Source organism: Giraffa tippelskirchi, chromosome 9 (genome assembly GCF_054371585.1).
Source record: "Giraffa tippelskirchi isolate mGirTip1 chromosome 9, T2T-mGirTip1v1.2.pri, whole genome shotgun sequence".
Taxonomy (NCBI): Eukaryota; Metazoa; Chordata; class Mammalia; order Artiodactyla; family Giraffidae; genus Giraffa; species Giraffa tippelskirchi.
Window position 1 is genome coordinate 109,293,095 of NC_137283.1, and position 19,328 is coordinate 109,312,422.

Sequence of the window (19,328 nt, forward strand, 5' to 3'; positions counted from 1 at the left end):
GGGAGTCTAGTCTACATCATTGCAACTGTTAAGGAAGAAATAGTGTCAGTTAATGAATAAAACTCATCTTTCAGAAGCCAAAATGTTGTCTAGATGTGCCCTGTGACTGGACGGAAACCCAATGGAGGGCGGGGCCTCAAATTCCGCCTTTATCCTAAATCCTTGACTTTGGAATGAAAAAGTCATTGGGGCAAAGCACCCTCGTGACCAATTGGAAAGGCTTGCATGGCCTGCCCCACCCGGGCTCCTTAACTCTGTGCCCAGCCAGGAGGAGGCCTGGGTTTTCTCTCCCATAGAGAACCCACAGGACTAACATCTTCAGTGATTACTCCCGACAGTCCTTAGCAGGTACCATAGGGATAGCAGACCTGAAGGAAACCATCCAATTTATAGCTGCTCACGTAAAAGCCATCAGGAGAATCACGAAATGATTCTCCATATGGTGCCCTGAAGCTTCCAAAAACTATACGAGAAAGGGGCTTGGAAGGAATTCTTTCCTCTTCGGAGACAAGGAGGGTCGAAGCCAAGCATCTGTGGCAAGCGAGGAAAGACACTGCTCCCCAACACCCACCCCCACGTGTCCCCAGGGGTGGCCTGGAAGATCGTCTGTGAATCGGCCCCGCACCCGGGGTCACCAACGTCGGCTTGTTCGCCTTTTCCATTAACCACGTTTGTGTTTTCTAGTGTAAGTGAACTCTACAGTTACATTGTGTGGAAGCATCGGGACATGGTTTGCCAAATGGAAAAACATTTGGAGGTTGGGAAAAATATCTTGCACATAAATTACTGAAGGCACAGAGAATCTAAAAGAGGGATGAAATCAGAAGCCAAGGAAAAGCCGGGAAGGTGCCAAAATAAAAAACGTAGAGACAGAGACAGGGAAAGCGATGTAATGATTTGTCTTAATGACCTGCCTTCAGACCAGAGAGGCAAGTTTCTAAGCCATGTTTGAGCCTCATAAAAGCCATGTGCCTGCATATCGGGAAATATCCTTTAAGTGGCAAGATCAAGCCCCCATTTTTCATCCTTTCTGAGTGGAGCTCTCCATTGATTATATTAAGTGCTCACCACCGGTAAGAAACACAAAAAGCTTATTGTCTTTGACTGTGGCAAAGGCCAGTTACACACTTGTTAATTTCCTGATTTATGACACTGAGGAGCTGAACTGAGGGCAAAGCTTCCTTCTGTCTCTCCCTCTCTCTGTCTCTGGCTCTCTCCACCTTTGTTTCTGTCTCTCCCTCGCTGTCTCTCTTTTGGTGGTGGTGGTGGAAACTATTAAAACAGAGGCAGATCAGGAAGTTTGTGATAAAGAGAAGCCAGGCTCTCGTCTGACATACAATCTCTCTTGGCTTAACTAAACTTGCTCCTTCAAGGCCTGCCATCAACAGAGTTGGGCTCACGTTTCACCACTAAATCTGAGTCAACAATCTCTAATCTGGACACTGGGTTCGGAATCCAGGCTCAGGTTGCACTTGGAAGCTGACAGCCGGGACGAGAGTAGAGAAAAATACAGCCTTTGTTTCGGGTTTGCTCGTCCCCGCTGAGCTGAGCTGAGGTCATGTGTCGTTTTCTGTCATCAACAAGATAAAAGTTTGCACCTCTCTGGCCCCGAAATGACTCTCCTGCCATTTATATTAAGGCCAAGAAGCTCTCTGCCCTGGGATCGGAGGGCCAAGTGTGTGGAGAGCTGGGGTTTGGAGTCCTTTTCATCTTTCTGACACATGATACCGTGACATAGGCAGCCCTTGCTGGGTTGCTATGCAGATATACAATTTCTGAAAAGTTACACCCGGAAAATGAAAACCTTGGGCTGGATTAGCATTTCACAAAGAACAGGGATAAAATGTGTAGCAGTTAGGCTAAAAAGCTAAAAAAAAAAAAAAAAAGTGAATTAAAGTTTCGTGAAAACTAACTCTTTTTTTAAAGGATCAATACTTAGAAAAGTATCTTATTGCATTCCTGGCCTCTGGTCCTGAGCCCTAATCCAGCTACTGAATGTGAAGGGGATACTGTGAGGCGCACGGCCGAGCCCGGGAAGGGAGGTCTTGGTGTGGGCTGGGGGCTCCGGTGCTGGGAGAACGCGATCCAGAGGAGCCCTCCTGGGTGCTGTTGTTTTATGAAACTCTGTTTTCTCTGCCTATAATTGTTTTCATTTTTCTATGTTTTAATCATCTTTCCCTTTTGTTTAAATAAACCTAGAAAGAAAAGGAAAAGAATACCCCATGGTCCAAAGCTTGTGGCTAAATACGCTTCTGCACTGACCTTCCCTTTCTTGGTCAAGGTCAAAAGGCACGCCTTCCAGAGCTCATTCACTCCAACACCAGCCTTTCCTAAACAAACAATTTTTTTTCAACTACTTCCAACACCAGAAATTATCTTACATGGGACATTTAAATGAAATGTGAGTGAAGTGTTGGCAGGAGAAGTAGGAGAGGAGAAATGAGGAGCAGTTTTTCCTTTTTCTCCCCAAACAGCTGAGGCTTCCTGAGCCGGCCTTGTCCACACTGCTGGGCAGGTGGTGGCCCCTCACTGCTACTCGGACGTCCTGGAGGGGAGCAGGAAATGGGGTAGGGGGTTTCACAGACATAGCGGGTATGGAGGAGATTTGAGGGACTCAGGGTCCCACAGTGAGGGAAGTGCAGCAGCCAGGATCTACACGTCCAACAACTCAGTCCTTTGACACTGAGTGTGCCCTGCGTGACAGGTGTGTGAAGGGAATGCAAAGATGAATTAGCCCTGGTCCTTGCTCCCAGGCTGTTAAAAGGAAGCACACGAGTGGAAATAAGCACAGCAAAGAGCTTTGGAGTGAATCCCCTTGAGCATTGCTATTTGTTGGATTGCGAGGCCAGCAGGGTTTGCAGAAAAGAGTTCTCATTCAGGACAGGAATTGATGGGAGGTTAGGTGGAGATGAAATGGGCAATTAACTTTTTCTATAACTCAGGAAGATGGGAACCACTTCTGTGCTCGTCCACATGACTTCCAGGATTGATGCTCCAGCCACTCTCAAAGATGATGACATACATGAAAGTGTAAGATTTGGCCTCAAAATACTCGATTAAATGCTCTTGCGCTCACAAGATGCTTTCAGGCATCCATCCATCCATCCATCCACAAGAGAGAAGCTGAAACGTGAGTGTGCTGGTGAGGTGAGGGCCAGATATCCGACCACCCAGATGCGGTGGCAGGCTCTGCCCTTACTTAGCCTTTGTGTGCTCAGCTTCCTCATCTGTAAAATGGGAATAATCATCGTAATCACCTCCTAAGGGCTGTTATGAGGCATAAATAAAATAACGCAACCAAAGTGACATTTAGAACATGTTGGGTAAATGCCCATTAAGATTAATGGTGGGGTTCATTCTGGTGGGATTCATTCCGTCTTGGAGGGGGTCACATCTGCTGGTTTGGCCCAACCCTGCAGGTGAGGAATGGATGAGGAAAGAGAGGGTGATCTCTTCTCAGAGGTCTAGAAGCAGACTGGAATGATGTCATCAGGCACGTGCCTGGTTGGCTGATTCAAATTCATACTGAATTGTGACCTGAGTTGACACTGGTATTTCTGCAGCTGTGTTGCCATCAAAGAGCACTGCACGTGGGGGCTAAGGGCCCAAATCGTGAGTTTCTTCCTTATCAGCTGAGTGACCTGAGCAGATCACTTAATCTTCCTGGACTGTATCTTTCTCATCCAGAAATGAGGATCACACTGACTGTATAGCATGTAGTTTATTAAAAATTGTCTGAGCCCCTCTGAGTGACTGCCCTGTGTGGAGTCTGGCACTTGGGGACTTTCAACATTTTTGTCCATTTGTGTGGTCGGATCCAGCGATCTAGCCTCAAAGTGACGGTGAAGACTGGCTTTAGCCCCCTGCCCACTGGGCAGAGAGACACAGTCCTGTGTGGCCCAGCAGTTCCATGCTGCTCTCACTTGACACCCCTTCACCCACCAAACATGAGCTGCAGGAGAAAGCCCCACTTACAGCTCCCCAAATCAGAATAAGGGAAATGGAAACCAGCCCCTGGCCCACATGCTCCCTTTCTTCCTGCCACAGGGAACCTGACACGAGACCAGAGTGCCTTTCTCTTCTCTTATCTGAGCTGCTGGCCCAGGCCCCTTCCCATCTCCCTCAAACTTTCCCTGTGGAAACAGTGACACTTGTGTTTTTGGTGATGTTCAAAACCAGGCATCAAGAGAAGTAGATTATTTTTTCCTCTCTGAGCACAATATAGAGGTCAAAGTTGTCTAAATTGCATGGTTTGGGTGCCAAGGCAGGGCTTCCCAGGTGGTAAAGCATCCGCCTGCCAATGCAGGAGACTCAGGTTTGATCCCTAAAGTTGGGAAGATCCCCTGCAGTAGGAAATGGCAGCCTGCTCCAGCATTCTTGCCTGGAGAATCCCATGGACAGGGAGCCTGGTGGGCTACAGTCCATGGGGTCATAAAGCGTCAACTCAGTCACAACATGACTGAGCAACTGAGCACCCTCCCCCCCACCACACACAACACACACACGCACGCACACACACACACTTGACCTGAACTCTGCCTGAACCACCAGGCATCCTGGGCCATGGTGAGGTTGTTTAGCAGTGCACAGAGAGTGTGGCCACTGGAGCCCACTGCTGGGTTCTGCCTCCATTTGTGAACAGAAACCTCTTTCATCGTCACGCCTCAGGTATTTTTGACTGTGAAATGGGGATGATGGTAATACTGGTGCCTCCCTCACACGGTTGTTGTGAGAATTTAGTAGCAAATGTATGCACAATAGAAGCACCTACCAATGGGACCAGGGGAGGCTCCTCCTTTCACGAGAACTCCACACATTGGTGGCAACTGCTCGTTCCATCCACCATGGCGAAGATAGTATAAGAGGCCTTTTCTGGGTGGTGAAGACTAACTTTCCATCTACATGTGTGTCTGAGGGTCAAGGAATGATCTCTAAGGCTTTTGGGGGGAAAAATGTGTAACTGTCTCATTGCCTGGAGTCACTGCAGAGCACAAAAGCCCTGGGGCAGCACTGTGTGTTCTCCCTTTGTGTCGCATCTTGCTTTTAAAAGCTGCCTGAAGATGTACTGAACTGGGGGTGCCACAGCACCTCCTCCCTTGAGCACCAGAAACAAAATGAAACTCTGAACACAGCCTTCCCATGTCTGCTGCACAGTAGCTCTGGTTTCCGGGGTTTCCTGTTTTCTTCTCCCGTTAGGCTGGTAGGAGAAAAGGGCTTCAACTCAGCCATCGTTTTCTGTTGCAAGGGTGGAGAATAGCTCTTCAAGGATGCCGAGTTAGGAAGGCCAAGGTGCCCACCCTTGAGGAGCCTGGATGATGAGGGAAGAACAGTGTGAGAAGAGGCTCCAGTGCATTTAAACAAGACCCGTGGGAGCCAGAGGGAGAAACGACCAATTGCCCCTCAGGGAAGCAGGCTGGACTCCATGGAGAGGTGGCACATCAACTGAGCTTTGAAGCGGTTGGCTTGTTCATTGTGTTACAGATAATAGTAAGAAGGAGGGCTTTCCACATGCGGGGCCTAGGAGATTCGAGGCAGATAAGCCAAGATCCGCTTCATGAAGGACTTCACAGACTCGTAAAGGCATGGCCAGGTGAGTGAGTGACTTGACAAGCCGAGTGTGCTGTGCGCTGGATGGAGGTGGGTTTGGAGGGGCCCCAGCCCAGCGGGGAGGGGAGGAAATGGGCCCTGCAGCCTCCCCAGGAAAGCATCCCCAGAGTAGCTGCCAAGTCTTGAAGGGCTACAGATACTGCCCTGGGAAGACAGAGACAGACATTCAAGGCCAAGGCAGCTCCCTGGAGTTGGAAAGAGAGCGGGGGTGTCAGGAAACAGTTCCTAATTCTGCAGATGGTGTGCAGGTGAGGCTGAAGGCAGGGAGCCAGCCGGTGGGCATGGAAAGGCCAGCAGGGGCCAAAGCGGGGAGGGTTTTGGGTGCCACCCCATAGGCCACAGGGAACCACTGAAGAACTCTAAGCAGGGTGGATACATCCCCGGGAGGGACCCTGTGGAAGCTTGTCAAAGAAGCTGAGGCTAAGCTCAGGAGTGGAGGAGGAGCCGGAGAGAGCAGGGAGCAGGTGCAAATCTTGAGTGCCTTTGCCCCTGGGCCCCAGCCCTGGCCTTTGGCTGTGCTCTGTGGGCAGCACCAGCTGACATCTACAGGTCTGCTTGTAGCTCAGGCTGCCCTTCCAGTGTCAAGGGAACATCTGCAAAAGGAGGTGGCTTTGTGCAGCTGTGAATCCAGGCTCCAGGTGTACATTCATATAAACCCTGGGAACTTACAGAGAGGTCCTGCTGAGACCAAGAAGTGGTCCATCTTTTCCACAACCCCACCTTCCCACCATGTGTAAACCACTTGGGGCAGGGGCGGTGAGCTCTGGTCTCTCCTGGGCTACCCTTGGCATCACATATGGGTGTGTTCAGTGGGCCTTTGCTAACCAACAGGGAATTCACTGCCTAATTTCTCTGAAAGCAGAGTGGCCTCAGCACATCCACACACCCGACAAGCCGTGGAAGGGGGTAACCATGAACACTCAACTCTCTGGCTTAGTTTTAAATGAGGGCCACTTTAGAACAACAAACTGAATCACTGCCAGGAACTTACAAAACTGCATTACTGCACCACAAAATGACAATTCATGAAGATGTCAACAGTTTTTCGGCAGATTGGACGTGCAACCTGCGTTCTGGGACCAAACCCCTGGGTTTGAATCCCATTCCGTCACTCACTGGCTGGCTGATCTGGGGCAACTACTAAATGCACTGAGCATTTAGATCCTCACATGCAATTTAAAAAGGGGGAGAAATACTAGGACCTTCTGTGAGTAAATGAGGCTAATAATGTACTTGTATTTAACACGTGCTCATAAATGTTGGCATAATTACTTCTATTTCTCTCTATACAGTTTTGATAGCCCAAGAGGATTCTGTATTTCAGGGAACACTGAGATTAAGAGAAGGAAGAGAAAGAGGAAAAGGTGTGCTGTCTGATGAGACACCACGGACTCTTTTCTTGTTGAAACAAAGGGAGCTTTTGTTTCCCAAAGGGTCAACATGTTTGCTGGACAATCCTGGACTACAGACAAAAGCAGAATCAGTATCCTGGGCGATGGTGTCTACAGCCAAGTCCAGATAAATAATGTTATCAGGGACTCTGCACCAGACCGCCCCAGCCAGGTGCCCGCCCCTGTATGAACTCGGCTGGGGCTGAGGGGTTCCCATGGAGTCATAACCATAAACCCACACTCAGAGCCTCCAAGATCCGTCAGGCTCCACAAGAGAGAGAAAGTAGGTCGTCAGAATCCACCCCAAGGATGGTTATTTAGAGAAGACTGCTGATGGTGCCTAAGTTTTTTTTAATGAAAATTTGCTTTTTGACAAGTGAAACCAATTCAGTGTGGAGCCTGGGCAGGTCAATTCACTTTTCTAGGCTTCATTTGTTTGTTTGTTGTTTAATATATATGCAAAACAAGAGGATTGGGATAGATCTACATTGACTAGAACCAGGTATTCATCTACTCTCCATCTTAGAAACTTTCTGATGTTTCATTTAGGTACCAAAACAAAACCAGATTGACCCTTCCCATTCACAGAAGTACCGCTGACCTACAGGTGAACTGATATACTGATGGGAGCGGAGTCCACTGGGGAGTTTTGCTTCTAGCGCATGCTGCTTCCTGAGCCTTAGAACCAAATCGTTGGAGCCAAAAAAATCAGGACTAGGAGAGCCTTTGGGAAGGGATACCCCAGTCTACAGGCCCAAGAGCTCACTCCACATGCACTGTGTGTTGTCAATGATGGACACGGTGGGAAATCAGACCCTCAAACAGACCAGGTGGGCTCTTGTTTGCAGAGATGCAGGTTGGGAAGGGCCAGCTTCACTCCTTCTATTTCGACATCTTTTAAAACTAGCTTTATGTAAAATAAATAATTTCCCTGGGGGAAAGACATGAACACCTTCTGTAAAAGGAAAATAACAACAATAGTCATAATAATGAGAAAAGCAAAATAAGCACATGTAAGTGCGTTTTTCTTTCTTAGAGATTTATTTTTGTTTGATGAATCGGACACTGTGTCAGGGAGCAAGGAGAACGTTGGGGGCCCCCCGCAGGGGAAGGGGTGCCTAGAGGTGGGGCTGCTGCGTCCTGCGTGGGCGGGTTTGGTGTTGGGGTTGGTTGGTTGGTTTAATCGGTGGCTGGAAGTTTTCCTTTTGTTCACTTTTATAAATCTCTCCCTGGGCTTGCGAGCTTCCCCTCCCTCCCGCCCCCTTCCCCTGCCCCCCCCAATTTCATTTTTAAAAAGCGAGCTCGCTCGCCAGGTGTGTCCCCCCAAGCTCTCACAGCTCTAATAAATAAGGAGCACCTGTAAGACAGTAGCTTGACTTGTTAAGTGACTCTGTACAAAGGAGGATATAGAAATACAGTATGTACACCGCATCCATGGCCCCGTGGTGCTTCAGGGCCAGCGTGACACCGTCCTGGCCTTGCCCGTCCGCCCCCTCCTGCTGCCAGCTCAGCGGCCTGTGGGCGGGGGCACCTGGACCCCTCCAGAGGGAACAATTGCTTTATTGGAGTTAGTAAACAGATACACTGAATCACAAGGTGATTTGATTTTTTTTTTTTTTTAGTTTTCTTCTTTTTTTTGGATTTTTTTTCTTATTTTTTTTTTTTTCTGTACTCATCAGAATGGGATACTCCACAACTGTCTCACCAACTCAGTGCCAGTACACATGCTCTAGAGGACTTCTGGACTCCCAGCTACAACTGTACAAGTGCACACAAGAAAATCTACCCTGTTATCCTCCACCCACTGATTGAGGATCGAATTGCACATTTCTCTTAACCATGACAGGAGAAAGCAAACAGTGAAACAGAATCATGGGTGAGCTTTCTCACTTTCCCTCCTGTTTTCATTGGTTTGTCCATACCATTCTAATTATCATGAAAGGGCTCTGCGTATAGAGAGATTGCTTCACTGACTTCCTGGATCACCGAAAACCATCAGGGTTGAAATTTCATCCAAGTCTTTCGTGACGCCCAGCAAATATTCCCCCTCGGATTATTTTACACCTTCAGGGCATTTTGGTCTTCAGTTCAACACTCTTGCTCTGTTCCCAAATGGGGCGCTATTTAGGGGAATTTAAAGAGAAAGCTGAGAAGAATAAACATTTACCGAGTTCTCTTGGCATTCAGTCTCTGAAAAACCACAGTATAAACTATTCATGCTGCTTCTTACATCTGTCAAATCGAAAATTAAAAGCCATAAAAGTGTAACACTGAAAATATGGCATTAAAAAGGATAAAGGTGGCCTTTGTAAAAATAACAAGAAAAGTATATTAGCCAATAAAATATTCTAACTCTTCATTTAAAAGTGCATCCTGGGCAGGACAGAGATGAATCTGGAAGTGTTGGGACTCCAGTACGATCCCTCTCCGCCGTCAAAACGTGAACAGTATAGGTCCAAAACCGTACAATGCAAATCACAACTCTTCGTGTAGCAGCAAAACCACAGCAGTTTTTAAAAAGATTAAAAAAAGATTTTTGTTTTCAAATCCGGATCGTCTTCCAGCCTCACCCTCTGAGCCTTGGAAGATGGGGCGGGGAGAATACCTACATTGGTCCTTGTGGCTTGTTGGTGTTTTGTTGGTTTTTTTTTTAAACCAGGGGCAAAATCCCTAAGTTCCTCTGGGGAGAAGCAGAGATGGTGGCGGCAGGAAGGCTGGGCCCGCTTGGTGGGTCCAAGACGTGCTGGCTTCTCTGGGCTAGAGGCCACTGAGGGAGAGCTGCTTCCTCTGAGATGCTTAATGACAGGAAGCGGCTTTATTTGCTTGAGTTTTAGCCAGAGGGGGTGGTGAGCGGACCAGCTGGTGTCATTGGATGGCGAGATATGGTTTGCTCTGCGCCCTCTCTCCATGCAAGTTACCCTGTGAGTGCGCGTTCCTAGAAATAGAGGAGAAGGGGTTTGTTAGAATCCACTGGACCAAACCGCCCCCACCCCCAGGCTGGGGAGAACCCCGGCATGAGTCAGAGAGGCGCGCTCTCCAGCCGGCAGGTCAGACTGGAGAGGAGGCCCCACAACGGGGCGGCACAGCCTGGTTTCCACACGACTTTCATTCACGGTTCTGCGCAGGGTCAGCCCTGCCAGCTTTGTGTGAGGAAATGAAACTCGAGTCGCTTTTCGGAATACCATAATGAGCACGGCGCACCACGCCCTTGCCCAAAGACCACAGCAGCATCCTTTGCGACCCGGCAGCTTTCGCTCTCCACGTTAGTGCACCCTTAACTGGCAGGAGGTCTTTGGAGCTGCTCAAGGGCACCCCCAAAGACAGGCAAGGTCGTTAGGGGACTTGGGGCTGCAGACCTCACCCCCGTACCTCATGTAACAGCCCCAAGTTTTGCTGCAAAGGAGGAAGGCCATGAGATGAACGTTTTAGCATATGAAAAATTCCTGAGACATCTAGACCTCTCTTTAGGGGTTTCCTACAGGGACCACTGAGCTGGAGGAAGTGTCCCTCTCTGTGGGTCAGCCTGCAAGGTGAGCCATTCACATCCCTTCATGTCCAAACCAAGCGCAGGACTGGTCCCAGTGCAGCAGGTATGAACAGGACCAAGAAAGTGGGGAATGCCCATCCCAACTTCCACCACAGATGTCGGGCTCTGCCCCTCTATCCTTACTGGCTTATTCCATTTGCTACCAGTTTCTTGGCTTGAAATAAAACCTACTGAAGACACTCTGCCATCACCCCTAGGAAGCAGCCATTTAGAAGTTGGCCAACCAAACTGTGAAGTCCCTGAGGTGTGGGGCAGTGTCTGTTTTGCTCATGTTCCTACACCCGGGGACAAATGTGTTCAGCTCAACACACATTTGTCAAATGAATGGGAGTCAAACAACTCTTGTCCCCCATGTCCCCAAACAGTACTTTCTTCTCCCCTGCCCATAAATGGGGATGTCAGAAATGTGAATGGGTAGAATTTGGCTAACATGACGTGGTAGCAGAGGGCTCGTAAACATCTTTACAACTGTTGAGATTATTCCTAGAACAATGAACAAATAACTTCAGGTGATAGAGTGGAGAACTTGAAGGGACCCCAGAGATAATATACACAATTTCCTCATTTTATAGACGAAGAAATGGAGGCCACAAAGAGACCTGGAAACGTGCTCAGAGTGTCTGCAGCATGAATTTAGCACAAGTGTGAAGAGGTCAAAATGCCCACTGGGAGGACTACATCCAAGCTCGTGCTTTGAACCCTGCTATCCAAATCCTGGTGTTAATGGTAACCATAATAATGATCAGCCAAAAAACAAGGCTTGAAAATCTGAATGTGCATGACAGGAAATGCCTGAGTTCCCCAAATCACATTAAATCACCAGATCTGTGTGCATTTAATATGTATATTAAATAACCAAAGTGAAAATGCAAAACACCACAAATATGCAATGGGAGTGGAATTACAAGGCCATGGAAACCTTTTCATTTGGCATGGTCAGATTTGGAAATGTGGATATTTATCTCAGAATAAAGAGCTCACTTTAATTTCTTTTCCTCTTATTCTCTCTCTTTTCTTTCTCTTTCATTCCTTCCTTTCTCTTTCTTTCTGCTTTCTTTAAGACAATGGTGAAAAGAGGTACAAAAACAAAAACACTAAGAGCCACCATCAAATGAAAGGTCACAAAGGACTGAGAAGAGACCTTGGAAACTGATCCAAATGGACAGAGCATAGATTTTTCTGGGGAGGATTTATTTTTGTGTAAGAAGCACAGCAAGAAACTTGCTGTGAAGGGAGGAAAGCCATCCCTACCTCTGGGCTTGGGACCAAGAGTGACCAAATCTCATAGTCACAGGGGACCTCTGAATCCTTTCTTTAAAAACGTGTTTAATGCTTTCTTCCAGTGACTGGGAAACACCACCATTTTGAATTACTCACTCAAGAATGCTACAACTGCTTTTTCAAGGATATAGCTTTTTTCTTTAATGTGAGCATGACCCCCTCCAAAGGGGAATATGTCTCAAATAAGTCTCCTTATATCGAAATCGCCTTTGGACAAAGGCCAAACACGGACAGCAACAGCCTACTTGGACAAAATCTCCAGGCTTTCATAAGGGACCAGGAAAACGGGATTATAATGAGAGCCATTCTGGAACCTTAACTACAGCGTTTGCTATCCCAAACACTATAATAATCATTATTATTCTTTGGTATCTATTATTGTCTGGTAAATAATATGTGTTTTCCCCCAAAGTTCTAAAGGGTGCAGCTGCACCACACTCTATTTTTTGCAGCCCCACTCCTGCTGCTCGGAAACCCTCCTCACACCAAGTTTATTTTAATGGCTAAAGGCAAGATCTGTACCACTTCCTTCCCTCTCCCCACGCACATGCCGTGTCTAGGACACCCACCCAGGCGGGATGGGGGTGTTGCCGAAATGCAAGTTGCTCTCAGCGGATGATATTTGAGGAGGGGGTGAACTGAAGGCCTCCTCCTCTGTCCTCCTGGCTCTGGCTGGTCAGGGAAGCCCCTCTGTTGGTAACACAGGAATCAGTGAAAATGAAGAACCAAGCTTGGGGGTCACCTTCCTGAGAGCTATTGGCTGGCAAGGTGTGAAACTCAAGAGTTGGGAGGAAGTGAGCTTGGGGTTTAAGAAAGTGCTCGTGGCAGGAAGTTCCAGGGCCCGAGCCAACCCTTGCCCACCAGAGGCATCACATGGGACAATCTGTCATCTCTGTCTAAATTTCCTGATCTGAGTAAAGGGGAAAGTTCTACAATAAGTGAGACAGAGATGTAGACTATAGTCCAGCATGAACCCTCTGCAGCCGTGTGACCTTGATTCCTTAATCCCCTGAGCCTGGATTCTTCCTCTCTGAAATGAAGGCCTGGGTGAGATTTTCTATTACATCTTCCATCTCTCATATTCTTTGATTTTATTTATAGGATCTTTGGACTGAAGCCATCATCAAGTATGGAAGTACACACTGTAGAAGAAAGACTATTAACTTCTCTACCCTTAAGTCCTAAGTTTCAGAAAAAGTCTCCTCCTATCACACACACACACACACACACACACACACACACACACACACTCACTCACTCACTCCTCTCTTAAGGGAAATGTCTCTTAATGCAAGCAGTTCTGTTTGTGTCTCATGTTTGGGTTTTCCTCTGAATTGGGGGTTTGCTGAAGGCAGGACAGCCCAGGGCCCTGCCACATGGAATGTCTCTCTCACACACATGCGCGCAGCCTGTCCCATGGACCATGCAGGCACTGTGTATGAAAACCACTTCACAGTGCATGATCTCTGGCAGGCACACACAGCCAGTGCCCTCAGAACTCCAGGCCCAGCTGCCTCATTGGCCAGAGAAATGCAGTGTCTCCTTTGTGGAGTCACAACTGCACACCAAGCGCATGGAGTGAGCCTCTGTCCACCAACACTTTCCCTTTTCATGAGGACAGCACTGCTAAGACCGACTGAGTTACTTTTCCTTTATCACACGAACACTTTCAGAGCACAACAGAAAACAAAAATAGGCCTGAGTATTAATAACTTATCTTAATGTTGATGCTGTTAGCATACAGTCACTCTCACCTTTTCTTCTTTGGCCTTTACAGCCTAACTATTGGCTCAGTGATAATGAATTTGTCTGCCAATCCAGGAGACTTGAGTTCAATCCCTAGGTCAGGAAGATCCACTGGAGAAGGAAATGGCAACCCACTCCAGTATTCTTGCCTGGGAAATCCCATGAAGAGAGGACCCTGGTGGGCTACAGTCCATGGGGTAGTAAAGAGTCTGACACAACTTAGCGACTTAGATGCAGGTTGCATTTAAAAGGAAATTTTCTAATTTACACATTCCCAAATGTAAATGTGTAGCCACAGAAAATGTCTTATTCTGTATTCCAATGAAAAATGTCTTACTCTGTATTTTCAAGATAATCCCTCCGTGATACAAGATTCCACCTCTTCGAGGAAGCCTGCCTCCATTAACCTAATCCATTTTCCAAACTTTTATTCTTCTTTGATTCCTTAAATACCTTTGTCATTAGCATAATCCATTAGCATAATAGATGTGAGAGTTGGACTATAAAGAAAGCTGAGCACCAAAGAATTGATGCTTTTGAACTGTGGTGTTGGAGAAGACTATTGAGAGTCCTTTGGACTGCAAGGAGATCCAACTAGTCCATCCTAAAGGAGATCAGTCCTGGGTGTTCACTGGAAGGACTGATGCTGAAGCTGAAACTCCAATACTTTGGCCACCTGATGCGAAGAGCTGACTCATTGGAAAAGACCCTGATGCTGGGAAAGATTGAGGGCAGGAGGAGAAGGGGACGACAGAGGATGAGATGGTTGGATGGCACCACCGACTTAATGGACATGGGTTTGGGTGGACTCTGGGAGCTGGCGATGGACAGGGAGGCCTGGAGTGCTGTGGTTCATGGGGTCACAAAGAGTCGGACATGACTGAGCGACTGAACTGAACTGAACTTAGCATAATCAGAATCCCAGAGGTCTGTCCTGTCTTCTAGAATGCAAGCTCTCCAGGTCTGTCATATATATTCCCCAGAATCCGAAATCCTGTGGCATCAACCCTAAGATGTGCAAGAGATGCCCACTGCCAGGCTGGCTTCTCTTTGTCCAGTTATCCCGGCCCTGCCGTGATGCCACTCACTTGGGCATGTCGGCCCATCACTTATCACAGTTAAATACAGCTATTACGTGCTGGCTTCAGCCATGCTGTTTATCTGGGACAATAATGAGTCCCCAAGGACTGGACTGCTCTCAGGTAGCTGCAGCTATTCTGGGACACTCACAAGGGGAGAGCCCCGTGGTCAATGAACAGAGCCGCCTGCACTGGCTGATAAGCCTGGGTGTGATGCCAGAAAGTGGTCTCTGCACCAAGCCCATCCCAGACAGGGCTACAGCTTGGGAAGGTTTTGCCAAAAAATGGTTCCCTTTCTCCTCCATCTACCATTGCTTTGTGAAGAGTTCTGAAATGGCTTTTACCAAGCTGGAAACCATTTTAATTTACAATGTAGATGGCATCTCTTTTCTTAGAGCTTGCTTGCTAATTGATGAAAGTAATTTAAAAACATCATTTCTTGTTTCTAGCATGATTGCTTTGGGAAATAACCCATGGTGAGAAGGCTGTGGGACCAACGGTAAGTTCCATCACTACTGAGCTGCCCACCCCACAACTTTGATAAGCTAAGGCTCATATTATCTAAAAGAAAAAAAAATTAAACCAAACATAAGGCCTTGATTTTCTTTTTTAATAATTTTCCTTCTTTAGCAATATCTCTTATTTTACTCTTTAATTAACAAAAATTCCAATGATATAAGACCCCCAACTGGGATAACTCCATCTTTAATTCTTTGTTTTACAAATTTAAGTTTTGGTTTTCTTTGTTTAGCTGGTTCTATGAGTCAAATGGGCAGAGAGACTTGTTTATTCACACAAGTGGCCATGGCTATCTCTTGCTGACCTCCAAAAGATCCTGAGGGACAAAGAACCCTGAGCTGCAGAACCCCTCCTGTGCACTGCAAAAGCCTTTATCTTCTCCCTGGAAAATGGATCCTCTTTAGCCACCTCAAGTCCTTTCTAAAACCTGAGAGTTTAAGCAAAACAAATTACCCTGTCTCTGGTCCTTTTCTAAAAGCAGGCAGGGATTCATGACTAACTGCACACATTTTTACAAATGTGCTGGAGCAAGTGGCTACATCCATTCGTGAAAGAGAAAAATAAGCAAAGAATTACATGATATAGCTAATGTTTTGCAAGAAATTTTGGAAGAAGAGCCTCAATCCCTATGCCCCTTGACTTTTAGGACCAAACTCTTCCTGTTCAGTTTGGGAAAGTTGCAGTGTTTTCAAAGAAAAGAGTCAAATTTTAAGGAGCACTTACTTTATGTCAAGTATTGCACTAGGCACTTTTATATATTTATTTCACTTGAAAACAAGTGTATTTTATATACTGATTTATTGAAACAATAATGCTAATGAAGTATTTATCACTGTCCCCATTTTACAGATGAGGAAACTTTGCCAAGAACTTACTTGCTCAAGGTCAACCGGCTAGAAAGGGGCAAATCCGAAGTCCAGCTCCTACAACCCCAAAGTCCACGCTCCCTTGGAGTGCTGCCCCCTAGCCCAGGTTTCATCTCTCCCCTTCCTCCCCCTGACAAGCAGATGTCAAAGCTGGCAGGGGCCTTAGAGATAAGAACTCCAAGAAATTATTTGACAAGAAATAATAATTGCATTTTCATTCAAGTCCTATCCAGTACACAAACTAGCTGATGTTGGCTCACACGCCTTCCAAAAAATCTGCTTTGGACACAAAAGTAGATGTTTATTGTACTAAGACTGAGTTTGTTATTTATTTATATAATCTGAACGCAGGCAGTCTAAGTTTAAAAAAAAATGGAAAGAAAGAAAAGATAAGGAAAAAAAGTTGAGAAAAAAAGGCAGCTTTATGTGGCAAGTAGCTATTGTCTATGGATCAACAGACTTTAAGATTTTTAGGCTAGGTCTGGGAAAGAGGTCTGACACTTCATTTATTCTTTACAACCAGCCCTTTACCAGAAAGACAGAAGGAGAAAGAGAGAGAGAAGGGCTTCATATTTAAGGCAACTTCATGTGAAAACTAAGAGCAAGCATACTGATTGCCGGGGGCCCGCTCCCCAACCGACAATGAGATGGAGTGTGTGGCTAATAATTGCTTTTCTGCAGCCTTTCCACCCAGATACTCAGGTACAACCTATTTCCTCTCTGAAATCAGCTGCCCTGTGTGAGGAAGCAATGCTGTAGGTGGCAAAAATATGATTCTGGTCCTTGGCACTGGGTGTGTAACTCAAGCAGCCCTGGTCGTACCCCATGTCCAACTGAGGGGAAAGGCAGGGGAGGACTCAGGTTCTAATCCTGGCTGCACCACTCTGTGACCTTGAGCATATGCTCTGCGTGTCCCAGTCTCTGCTTATAAAAGTGGAACCAGACATCTTAGGAGGATTTCTGGAATAGTTTCCTTAACTTCCGAGGTTGGTAGCATGGAAGTGTTTCATGACCTCCCATGACACGTTGAGGGAAGAAGTTCTGGGCTGCAGGCATTACCCCGACAATTATAATGAGCACCTACTATATATACGCCAGGAACCTCCTGGGCATTGTATTTCTGTTGTTTACACTGGAGCCCGATAACTCTATGAAGTGGGGGTTATTACCTTCATTTTTTTGTATATAAGACATGCTCAGTGGTTTTGCAGGGACACTCTGAAGCTAGGCTGCCAGTCAGATCCCAGGACTGCCATTTACTGGCTAGTGACTCTGGGTAGGATATTGAACATCTCTGTGCCTCAGTTTCTTCATCTATAAAATGGGTTTAATAACGAAACCCCAGAGGGTTGTTGTGGGCATATAACATCTGGAACACTGCTTACATCTAAAAAGGCCACAGGAAATATTAGTTATTACAACTGATTAATGAGAAAGACATAGGCACAACACAGTTATAAAACTTGTCCAAACTCACAGCTGGTAATAAGCAACACAGCCAGTTTCAGACCCAAGTAGACCTCACTCCAGCCCTGGGCTCCTCTCCCAGGCTTTGTAGCCTTTCTAATAAGACAAGAACTCCCTTTCCTGGGCACTGCACATGCACTGCGCACACTCTACCTAGGTTTCCTCATCTGCTCTTCCGAAGCAATGTGATGAGCTGGGGACTTAGGCTCCAGGGGAGAAACCACTTCCTCCCTCAATCATTGGCTCTGCTGGGATCTGAACACAGGCCGGCCCAACCTCAAGGCATAGGTGTGTACCCCTAAACCAGACACTGCCTCCCTTCACTACCAGGAGTCCACTTCACCACAAGGGAAAGTTTCAGAAGACCTTTGGCCTGGGGAGTGAAAAAGATAAAAGGACATCCCCCACAGTTACCAAACTCTTTTAAAAGTACCTGCTGGCCCTAGGGGGATCTGAGTCAGCTTCTGTGAAGATCTCTCCCAGTGTCTGACCTTGAGCAAGCCACCCAAGCCTGTGGCTGCTCTTCAGTCCAAAGACAGAGCTTTGCGCATCACTACAGCCACTGTCCAGGCTCCGCGTCCATCCGGGGACGTCCCCTGCTAGGTGAGCCACTGCTTTCCTTGAGCACCTAAGAGGTGACTGACAGCCTGCACCATGCCCTGCCCCAGCTGCCTAAGGCTTAGAGCAGCCATAGAGGGGCGGGGGGTGTCTGAAGGGTGGAGCCCTATTTCCATGGCAATCTGGGGCCTGGCCAGTATCCCCCTTGCCTGAACTTCGGGATGATCTGTCGTCTTGAGGTTTCCTTCCACTGTGTGACATGAAGCCTTTTAGGCCTATTCTGGGCTCAAAGAAAAGAGTCCATCCTCCCTGTGCATTGCCATGATGGCTTTTCATACTTAAAATATGGATGTGGCAGTGCTCACCCGCCCCATGTTGCAGTGAGAATGTCCCGCCATGTTTAGAATCCACTATTGGTAATTAGCCTGTCATCAGAATGCAGGGATCAGCTTCAGCGATGCCAGTCTCTCTCTTGCTTCCTTTCAGTCTGCGAACAGCTGCTAAAGGAATTTTCCTCAAACATAGACCTCCAGCCATTCCTGATGTTGCCTGATGTTCGGAGAACAAGTTCCACGACCCCCTGCTCCACTACCCACCTGCCCTCCTCCAGCCTCCCCCCTCGCCCTCTCTGCAGCCAAGCCCTCTGCTCCAGCCTTCCCTCATGTGGCTTCTCTTCTCTTCACCTGCGGCTTTTGACACCCTACTGCCTCCCCTATTCCCCCACTCCTGACTGCCAATTCATGGCCCTTCTGGGTTTTAGAACCTAACCCCAAATTCACCTGCTGTATGGAGCCCTACCATGCTAACTCCGTTAACTACACCTTTCCTGACCCTCTCTTCTCATTCACGTGCCCATCCTGCCAGCCCCAAGCTGGGTACTAAGTTACGACAAAGTGTGAACTGCCCCGGTCCCCGCTCTTGTCAAAGCCCGCTGTCTACAGTATCACATCCATTCGCAGGTTCTGCATGAGGCTTGTAACAGTGACCTTGATTATTTGTTGTCTCTCTCAGGTCACTGGCTCCTCAAAACAAGTCAAAGACTCCTGCCACCCCCTCTCCCACTTTTTGGCTTCTCTCTTTCTCCTCTCCCCACCTTCCTCTCTCCCTCCCTCCCTCCAACCTTCCTTCCTTCCTTCCTTCTAACTCTTAATAACAGTGTCTCCTGCATGGAGTCAGTATTCAAGACAGTTGGTTGAAAACGGAGAAGTTTTACCCTCTAGGGAAATAAATGAAGACTAACTTTGAACCCTAATGAGTAAAAGGGGAC

At 47.3% G+C, this 19,328-nt stretch overlaps 1 protein-coding gene across 4 annotated transcripts in view; it reads right to left on the reverse strand.

Moving 5' to 3' along the window:
* Positions 1 to 8,020: 8,020 nt before the first annotated feature.
* Positions 8,021 to 19,328, reverse strand: part of SOBP (sine oculis binding protein homolog) — a 166,290-nt gene continuing 154,982 nt past the window's right edge. For all 4 annotated transcript variants that reach the window (XM_081526865.1, XM_081526864.1, XM_081526867.1 and 1 more), the window contains one exon: positions 8,021 to 9,933. The gene's annotated coding sequence lies outside the window, so the exon portion shown is untranslated. The remainder of the gene's footprint in view (positions 9,934 to 19,328) is intronic.